The 10,989-nt window shown below is 37.5% G+C and overlaps 1 protein-coding gene across 2 annotated transcripts in view; it reads right to left on the reverse strand.

Moving 5' to 3' along the window:
• The window catches only part of LOC143248232 (inaD-like protein), a 225,622-nt gene extending 215,395 nt beyond the window's left edge, over positions 1-10,227 (reverse strand). For both annotated transcript variants that reach the window (XM_076496657.1, XM_076496655.1), the window contains exon 1: positions 10,095-10,227. The gene's annotated coding sequence lies outside the window, so the exon portion shown is untranslated. The remainder of the gene's footprint in view (positions 1-10,094) is intronic.
• Positions 10,228-10,989: the final 762 nt, after the last annotated feature.

Genomic DNA, 10,989 nt, shown 5'->3' on the forward strand with positions numbered 1-10,989 from the left:
CTAGTGGGAAGGCAGATAATCATCACCACCCACCGCCAACTCTTGTGCTTCTCCTTTAACAAAGAATAGTGGGATTGACTGTCACATTATAACGCCCCCACGGCTGAAAGGGCGAGCATGTGTGGTGTGACGGGGATTTGAACCCGTAACCCTAATATTACGAGTCGAGTGCCTTAACCACCTGGCCATGCCGGACTCTGTAAACTGGACTCTGCAATTATCAAAGATATAATGCAGTATCAGTTAGAGATTATTAGTGATACCTGATGACTTCAGTCGAGTTGTAGCGACTCGGAAAAAAAAACCCACAAAAAACACCAATACCCAACAACATGTCAACACAAAACCTACTCAAACGGCCAGGGAAATTTTCAATTCACGATGTCTAAAATAATTTAAGTAATATTTAAATTGACAATGTTTAAAACTACTCAAATAAACAGGAAGGCTTTAGCTTACAGAGACTGTTTTTGTTTTTGAATTTCACGCAAAGCTACACGATGACTATCGCTGGCCGTCCCTAATTTAGTAGTGCAACACTAGGGGCAAGGCAGCTAGTCATCACCACCCACTTCTAAATCTTGGGTTACTCTTTTACCAAGGAATAGTGGGATTGACCGTTACATTATAACGCCCCCACGGCTGAAAGGGCGAGCATGTTTAGTGTGACAGGGATTCGAACCCGCGACCTTCAGATTAAAAAAAAAAGTCGAAATATCACTGACTCAGACAAATAAACTAGTTTATGAAACTAACGAAAACAAGAGTATGGCAATCATTGTGGTTTACAAACACACCCAACCTACAATGTATAAAGAGTTTGAAGAAATAAATGTTAACTATTTCTAGACCCCCCGTGGCATATTTATATTGATAAAAGCAGAGTTTCGATACTCGTAGTGGGCTTAGTACAGATAGCCCATTTCGTAACTCAGTGCTCGAGAGGAAGGAACAAACACGAACAGACTTACGTACTTACGTTATAAAAATATATCTTGTTGCTCTGCAATCAGAAATAAACGAGAAAAAAACGAATAACCGGGCTTCCAGAATATATAACTGCCCATCTGGAAGCAAAACCTGAAGCAGTGAAATCGCACTGAAAGCTACGTTCCTTGCGAAATAAGTAAACAAATTAACTGAATTTGTAGAATATAGATGACCTAATTTATACACATAAATATACATTGTCAACCGTATTGACAAAAAAAAAGAAATTTCCTTGCCTCGTGTTATAAGTGTACACGTAGAAAGATAAAATTACAGTTTGTGAAACGCTTTAGTCTTGGTGGACGATGAGAGTTTACATAAACCACAGATAAAACATAATTATTTCTTTTATTCACCATGGAAACCTGGTCTTTTTTATTTACACTTAGCTCACACGAATTAGAGCTGAAAGGTTTTTTTTTCATGTAGTCCTGCTTGTAGCCCTGGTAACCTGCTCATCCGCATGCACGCTTATTTGACCAGAAATAAGGTTAATAGATACTGTATGCCTGCTTATTGCCATAATCAACTATGTAAAGCGCTCAGATAAACAAAACATTAGCGCCTGACACCAAAGAAATTGTTCTATAAACAGTTGTTTGTTATTAAGCACAACGCTACACAATGAGCTAGTTGTGCTTTGCCCACCACGGGTATCGAAATCTGGTTTCCAGCGGTATAAGTCTGCCACTAGGGGGCTCTAGAGATAGTTAACATTTGTTACTAAAATCAAAGCTGTGCAATGGACTCTCTATAATGAGAACTGGACTCCAATTTTTAGCGTCATAAGTCCACATAAATGTTGTTGAGCCACTGAGGGGAGTCTCTCCAAGTGAACAGATTTTGCGCGTTTTGCCCCAGTGACAATCACTGGCAGGTTATTTAGACGCCCTCGAGTGATCACAATTCTTAGTGTGTTCTTTATACGACGTTAGATGCAAAGAAGAAAAATATATCTTGTATGTCTTGATGGTAAAGGCAATAAAGTTGATAAAGAAATGAAATATTCGGATGAAATTAATCATATTTCTTGGTACAAGATCTGTGGAACGTTCAAACACGCCAAAGGTAAAACAGGTGACCATTGTCCTGAACAGTATCCGATTTTGTTGTTTTAGGTTTGACGTAAGCAGGTCTGTAGGAGTAATGCACTGTCATGGCCACGTAGGTGGGGTGTTCTATTCACAATCTGCGGGTCGCGGGTTCGAATCCCTGTCCCACCAAAACATGCTTCAACCAAACTGTAGTAAACTGAAGTTTGAAAGCGCGAGCACCAGATTCACTGTATAATTAAAAATGGTAACAGTTGTATCGAACTTGACAAAGATGTATCAGTAAAACCAGAAACTTTCCTTGTTTGTAGTCCACATTCTGAGAAGCCAAAATGTGTACCGGCTGCCATCTGTTAAGCTCTGTTCCTGTACTTGTTTGTTTTTGAATTTCGCGCAAAGCTACTCGAGGGCTATCTGTGCTAGCCGTTCCTAATTTAGCAGTGTAAGACTAGAGGGAAGGCAGCTAGTCATCACCACCCACCGCCAACTCTTGGGCTACTCTTTTACCAACGAATAGTGGAATTGACCGTCACATTATAACGTCACGGCTAAAAGAGGCGAGCATGTTTGGCGCGACGGGGATGCGACCCTCGGATTACGAGTCGCACGCCTTAACCCACCTGGCCATGCCGGGCCCTGTTCCAGTAGTCCTCTAAATACGAGTTATTCCACTGCTAGTAAGGGGACTCGATTCTCAATTTGGGAGGCACATATTCGAATCCCGTTTCCAATTATGCTCACCTTTTCTGCAGTGGGAGCGTTATGATGTTACGGTCAATTCTAGTGGTCGTTAGTAGCCTTCCCTCTAGTTTATCAGTTTTAAAATAGGGATGGGATGCGCAATAAGCCCGCCCTCTAGTAGCATTGTCCAGAAGTTACAAGCAACAGACATACGTTCTCATCTATCAATGTCTCGACTTGAACAGAATAAACGTTCATACATACACACAAGATGGAGAACGCGGTTTTCGAATATTCAAAATTAAGGAACCATTGTTTTCAGTAACGCGATCACTTCCTCAACGGATTGATTTATGTTGTCAAAACTTACAATGAATGGAACGAGCAGCGTGAAATTGACTGTTCTTCTGTTGTTACTTCAATAGATTTTTCATCGGAGCCACTTTGGTTACTGCTATATTGTTTAGTTCAAACGTAGAACAATAATAATACGTCAGCTCGCATAACTGGAAAGTCACACAGTCACTGCTGATGACAAGTAGTGAATATTGATTGTGAAATCCTTTCTAATAATTAGACTTCATCACTACTCCCTTCTCCAGCCTCCAATGGGTCAGGGGTAAGTAAGTCTTGATAAGTTTGAAGGCTATTATCAAAATATCGATATCCATGGTGGCCACAACATAAATAGTCTGTTGGGTAGCTTTGCACTGAGCAACAACAAGAAGCTAAATTTAAACTTAAATAGATTAATAGTTTATATACTTATAAATATTTGTTTGCTTGTAGTTAAGCACAATGATACAGAGTGGGCTATCTGTGCTCTGCTACCAAGGGTATCGAAACACGGTTTGTAACGTTGTAAATTCAAAGACGTACCGTTGCGCGCGCCGACAATCAGAGAAGAAATGGGTCGTGTCAAAGTATTAATTAAAAATGGACTGTGTTTAAGTATTAATGAAAATACTGAGTTAGGGTTAGTCGTTACATACTTTGTCATACAACTAGAATTTAGAAAAAAAGTTTTAAATCTATTACTATTTCAAAAGTTTGAAATAAAAGTAATTTATATATTTCTCCAACCGTTATGCTTTTACAGTATATTCCTAAAACTGAAACATCTTTGTTTGTTTTTAAATTATTTGCTCCAAACTACAAGAGGTGTGTTGGCTAAATCTGTCTCCAACTTGGTTGTTGTTTTGAATTAAGCACAAAACTACACAATGGGCTATCTGTGCTCTGTCCACCATGGGTATTGAAACCCGATTTTTAGCGTTGTAAGTCCGCAGACATACAGCTGAGCCACTTGGGGAACTCCAACTTGGATAAGATAAAAATAGTATCAAATAGTAGGACTTGACAGTTACTCATTGTCGCGCACCTACTGACTCCAATTTGCAGAGCGTGGTTTTACGTCAAGAGAACACGAACTCTGAATCTCTGGAGTTAAAGTCATAGACCTCTAACCACAATTATCACAAGCGCTCACGTAAAAACAACAATAATAACGACTCGTTTTTGTTCTTGAGCGAAACACTAGACCTGTCCATATTTAACTTACAGGACTGTCTTTACTGAATACTAGGAGTCTCTACACTAAACTTACAAGACTGTCTATACTTAATACCAGGACTTTCTATACTCTACTTACAAGACTGTCTATACTGAACACTAGGACTCTCTATACTAAACTTACAGGAGTGTCTACACTAAGTATTTTCTATACTGAACACTAGGACTCTCTATACTAAACTTACAGGAGTGTCTACACTAAGTATTGTCTATACTGAACACTAGGACTCTCTATACTAAACTTACAGGAGTGTCTACACTAAGTATTGTCTATACTGAACACTAGGACTCTCTATACTAAACTTACAGGAGTGTCTACACTAAGTATTGTCTATACTGAACACTAGGACTCTCTATACTAAACTTGCAGGAGTGTCTACACTAAGTATTGTCTATACTGAACACTAGGACTCTCTATACTAAACTTACAAGAGTGTCTACACTAAGTATTGTCTATACTGAACACTAGGACTCTCTATACTAAACTTACAGGAGTGTCTACACTAAGTATTGTCTATACTGAACACTAGGACTCTCTATACTAAACTTACAGGAGTGTCTACACTAAGTATTGTCTATACTGAACACTAGGACTCTCTATACTAAACTTACAGGAGTGTCTACACTAAGTATTGTCTATACTGAACACTAGGACTCTCTATACTAAACTTATAGTACTGTCACAAGTCAACCTTTGACACAAGCACGTGTGACACGCAGAGGTCAAAGACTACTTCTCTTCATCCTTTACCAATCTGTTTACTTTTTAGTACCCACATTACTGTAACCAGGCAGGTGGCAGTACTGTCTGTTTAGACATGGTTGGAATTGTTCATCAAAATGATACTTTAAATATACCCTAAACGGGTCATCAGAACTTTACAATACTATAGTGTTACCTTAATAGTACAAGCAGGAAGTAACATATAGCAAAGTTGATATAACTATTCAGTCACAGTTGAGTTTAATTTATCCTCTTTGTGTCTATTACACTGTGTGTAGGATTCATGGTTCGTGTACCATTAACATTGGTTATTCCTTTTACCAACATGAAGCTATGAGTGCGTTAGGAAAGACAAAGGTACATCTTAAAATTCTGTGAGAGAAGAGTTGGCGGTGGATGGTGTTCTCTCTAATATATAGGCCAGGCTAACAGCACACAACCCTTTGCGTAGCATTGTGTGAAACTTCTGAAACAAATTCAGTACAAGTAACAGTAGCGTCTACTTTCTGTTTCCTAAATTTCAGAGTTTCATTGTATTCCTTGTCTCTCTATTATTTCAAGTTACCCTTGTATAGGGTTACTGGTGAGAAGTGGAATACAACTCGGTGAGAAATTTTCAATTGAAAGACAAGTTAATGTTGATGTTGATTATTATTATTTTATTGTATTTTAAACGTTGTCTAATTCACAAACCTAAATTAGTAACATTAATAATTTATATTATATAAATTCTTATGTGAACACCGGGTTACTGTGCAAGTAAAAGACATCTCCAAACATCATACATTCAACTTTGATAGCAGTTACAAAGAAACAATCCTACAGTTCATACAACAATTAAACAGTCTTCTCTTTGTTAGCTTCTACAGTTCATACAATTAAACAGTCTTCTCTTTGTTAGCTTCTACAGTTTATACCACAATTAAACAGTCTTCTCTTTGTTAGCTTCTACAGTTCATGCCACAATTAAACAGTCTTCTCTTTGTTAGCTTCTACAGTTCATACAATTAAACAGTATTCACTTTGTTACTTCTACAGTTCATACAACAATTAAACAGTCTTCTCTTTGTTAGCTTCTACAGTTCATACAATTAAACAGTCTTCTCTTTGTTAGCTTCTACAGTTCATACCACAATTAAACAGTCTTCTCTTTGTTAGCTTCTACAGTTCATACCACAATTAAACAGTCTTCTCTTTGTTAGCTTCTACAGTTCATACAATTAAACAGTCTTCTCTTTGTTAGCTTCTACAGTTCATACCACAATTAAACAGTCTTCTGTTTGTCAGCTTCTACAGTTCATACAATTAAACAGTCTTCTCTTTGTTAGCTTCTACAGTTCATACAATTAAAGTCTTCTCTTTGTTAACTTCTATAGTTCATACAATTAAACAGTCTTCTCTTTGTTAGTTTCTACAGTTCATACAATTAAACAGTCTTCTCTTTGTTAGCTTCTACAATTCATACCACAATTAAACAGTCTTCTCTTTGTTAGCTTCTACAGTTCATACAACTAAACAGTTTTCTCTTTGTTAGCTTCTATAGTTCATACAACAATTAAACAGTCTTCTCTTTGTTAGCTTCTACAGTTCATACAACAATTAAACAGTCTTCTCTTTGTTAGCTTCTACAGTTCATATAACAATTAAACAGTCTTCTCTTTGTTAGCTTCTACAATTCATACCACAATTAAACAGTCTTCTCTTTGTTAGCTTCTACAGTTCATACAATTAAACAGTCTTCTCTTTGTTAGCCTCTAGAGTTTATACAACAATTAAACAGTCTTCTCTTTGTTAGCCCCTAGAGTTTATACAACAATTCAACAGTCTTCTCTTTGTTAGCTCCTATATTTTATACAACAATTAAAGTCTTCTCTTTATTAGCCCCTCGAGATTATATAACAATTAAACAAAGAACAGTTTTCTGAATAGTTTAAATAGTAAGTTTTACCATGGTATTTCTTTACCATCATGCTACAACAGCTTAACAAATAATAAAATCTTCAAGATTAGGACTATCTACTAGAACAACAGCTTAACAAATAATAAAATCTTCAAGATTAGGACTATCTACTAAGAATTTGATGACAAAATAATGTTTGCTGAAATCTACCTAGTCCAAAAAAATGTTATTAAAAATTCATACCTTTTCGCTGTTATACTACGTTAATTGGTTTTTTTCATGTACAATGTAAATCTTACTGCACTAGATTTACAATCATATATAAAATAATATCAAAACTTCATCTGTATTTCAAAAGTTAGCTGTATATCACGCATAAGTGGTTGTTCTTTACTTAGTGCAAAACCACACAACGAGCTACCATCTCTCTATCAACACAAATATACATCTAGCGAATACATTTAACATTTTGCATCATTGATTTAGATAGGACGGGAAGAGCTGAAGTGGTTCGCCACTTTGTATCATTTATTTTGATTGGACGAGAAGAGTTGATGTAGCTCGACATTTTGTGTCATTCGTTTTGATTGAACGAGAAGAGTTGATGTAGCTCGACATTTTGTCTCATTCGTTTTGATTGGACGAGAAGAATTGATATAGCTCGACATTTTGTACGACTGGTTTTGATTGGACGAGAAGAACTGATATATCTCGACATTTTGTAATATTATTTTCTTTGGTGAGGTTGAAAGAGATCATGTAATTCAAAAGTAAACCAAAGTGTGAAATGTGTTACATAAAAAGTCTTGTTGCGATTTCAATTTAACGATTTTAAATAAATTCTTGACACACACTCTTTAAAGAACCACCCGCGTTGGTAAAAAAAGGTTATGTAGGTTCTTATAAAGTAGTTTCTTGTGATCAGCTAGAATTCTTGGAGTTTGATAAAATAGTTTGTCTTCTGAACAGCTAGAACTAGTTAAGTTTATATCATATCTTATATTTTGTAGCTAAATGGTTACGTTTGCAAAACTTTACACATTAACGTGTCTGAACAGCAAAGGTTCATGGATTCATGATTAATAGCTTGTGTTACCTGAATCGCTAGATTCTCTACTGTTCTTGTATGTAATGTCCTGTTCATGTCTAATTCCTTTGAACAGCTGTGTTATGTGACCACTTATGCCTTTTCCACAAGTAGGTGCGGTATGTTTTTTTGTGGTTAATGACCTTATGACCCCTGAATAACCATGTGATATTTGAGATGACAGTTTCTATTGATTCTACTGTTAGTAATGGTAGGGGTTTTTCCCATTTGATAGTTTACGTTCTCTTAATATTTAATGCCTATCAGGTTTCATGTATCGAACGTTTTCCTACCTAAACAATATAAAACTGTTATATACTAAAGAAAAACAACCCCTTACGCAGGTCGTAGACTAAAAGTTTTGTTATTTGGAGATCCTGGGTTCGAACCTCTTCGCCATTTACGTACTAATACTTTGAGTTGCATTAAAGAAATGAGAGCTGTACTATCCCATTGGATTACTTTGATTCTTGCGCAAATCTACATGTGACCTATCTGCGCTAATCGTCCCTAATATATTAGTAATACAATAGCCATTACTAACAACTCTTAGGCTGCTATTTTACTAAAGAAAAGAGGCACGTTTGATCGTCACAATATAATGCTTCATAGGCTAAAAGGTCCATTATGTTTTCGGTAGCGTGGATTCGAACCCGCACTCTCAAATTGCGAGTAGAACTCCTTAACCACCAGACCGCATCAGGCCCACACCACTCGACATGTCAGTTTAAAAAACCACCAGGCCGTGTCTGTTTGTTTGTTTTTGGAATTTCGCACAAAGCTACTCGAGGGCTATCTGTGCTAGCCGTCCCTAATTTAGCAGTGTAAGACTAGAGGGAAGGCAGCTAGTCATCACCACCCACCGCCAACTCTTGGGCTACTCTTTTACCAACGAAAAGTGGGATTGACCGTCACATTATAACGCCACCACGGCTGGGAGGGCGAGCATGTTTGGCGCGACCGGGATGCGAACCCGCGACCCTCAGATTACGAAGCGCACGCTTTAACGCGCTAGGCCATGCCAGGCCCTCAGGCCGTGTCTGGCCCATACAACGCGACATGATATTGAACACATTACAGAATGTTCCATGTCAGTTTAAAAAAACCGCCAGGCCGTGTGTGGCCCATACCACGCGACATGACATTGAACACATTTCAGAATGTTCCATGCCAGTTTAAAAACCACCAGGATGTGCCAGGCCAATACTACTCGAGATGACATTGAACACATAATAATATTTTCAATTTCAGTTTAGAAAAGCCACCTCTTTTATAATAAAAATATACGAACGGTTTGGACAGTAAGATACCGTTTTATATTACACTTACACAAAGACCATAAATTGAGTTTGTTTTGAATTTCGCGCAAAGCTACACGAGAGCTATCTGCGCTAGCCGTTCCTAATTTAGCAGTGTAGGACTAGAGGGAAGGCAGCTAGTCATCGCCACCCACCGCCAACTATTGGGTTACTCTTTAACCATGAAATAGTGGGATTGATCGTCACATTATAACGCCCCCACGGTCACATGTGGTGTGATGAATATTCAAACCCGCGACCCACAGATTAGGAGTCGAGTTCCTTAAGACCTTGGCCATGGTTCGCCTCATAAGTTGTGGTTTTAATTTGTTTCGCGGTTGCTTTAAACACGTGCTGAATTTTAGCAAGCTATATACTGCATACATCACATTCGCATTAAACTGCCAGAGGCGGACCTTACCCTATACGGCCAATCAGCAGTCAGTAACAAACTCCAATTTTTTTTTATCAGCTATTGCAAATTCTTCATCTCTTTCTTGACCATCATCGACGTGATTTATAGATTCTCCAGGAATGACATTGTTCTGCTATTTTAATGATACGTTTTGTTTCTAGTTCTGTTTTCAAACACACTTAGTTTCATAACAAAATACAGGTGACAAAGAATGGAAAATTTACCTGAAATTCTTTCTTGTTATATCACAATATCTGTACGAACAATCAAAATAAATGAAACCGGTATAGCCAACCAAACCTCCTCGATCTCTCTAAGTGTTTCTCTTTACAACATGTAAACATCAGAAACTTCAAAGAGAAAATAAATACTCACCATTTTACAGTCCCGCCGTAAAACTGTTCCTGACACATTCCAATGAAGACATGTCTAACAATGTTCGAAAGACCGTAGCGCGTGAATACTCTGCACGTGAAAACTGTTGTCGCTTGTTCAATCGTCGCTAGCAATCAATAAAACATCTCTTCACTAGACGGCGCTCCTTTTTAAGCACGTGGAAAATATAAACGGAATCCTAAATAAGTATAGACAGTCTGTGGTTGCATAAACTTAATATCTAAATCGAAGGGTGTTTATGTCAAACTGTGGTATGACCTTTTGGATTAAATGTATTTTTTAATGTGAATTTCAACTTCAACTCTTCATTTTACATTTTATCACACCGAAAGGAAGAATATATTTATCTTTAAATAGTATGATTCCAGCCATTGATCGGAGGAACTTACATGGAAGGCTTCAGAAATGTCAGCTCCAGGTTGTTGACACTTAGACAGGGGCGTCGAGAGACAGGTAGGGCCCAGGAGACAAATATGCCAATGGGCCCCTTTTAAAAATCTTTATAAATTCATGGTACATTCACGGGCATATGAAGAAATTTTCTAGTGGGAGGAAGACAAATGTGTTGAAAATCGACATTTTTTGAGACAAAGCGAGTCCCCACAGTACTGTGATTTTTCCTTAAGTCTATTACGAAAATGATAATACATTTTTCTTTATCCCATATTCCCCGGACCCCCTAATAGGCCCCGGGACCGTAGCCCCCCTGACTCCCCTTCTCATTAGGCTTGCACTTGGATGAAACTATTCCTGTTTACACGGAACTGAGACATGTTTTTAGAACAGGTTATGAAACTACAAACAATGATAACAAACTGTCACACACAGTTTTTAGCATTTCATTAAAACATTAAAAGAATGTATTGTTTTATGA

The sequence above is a fragment of the Tachypleus tridentatus genome, chromosome 4 (genome assembly GCF_004210375.1).
Source record: "Tachypleus tridentatus isolate NWPU-2018 chromosome 4, ASM421037v1, whole genome shotgun sequence".
Classification (NCBI taxonomy): Eukaryota; Metazoa; Arthropoda; class Merostomata; order Xiphosura; family Limulidae; genus Tachypleus; species Tachypleus tridentatus.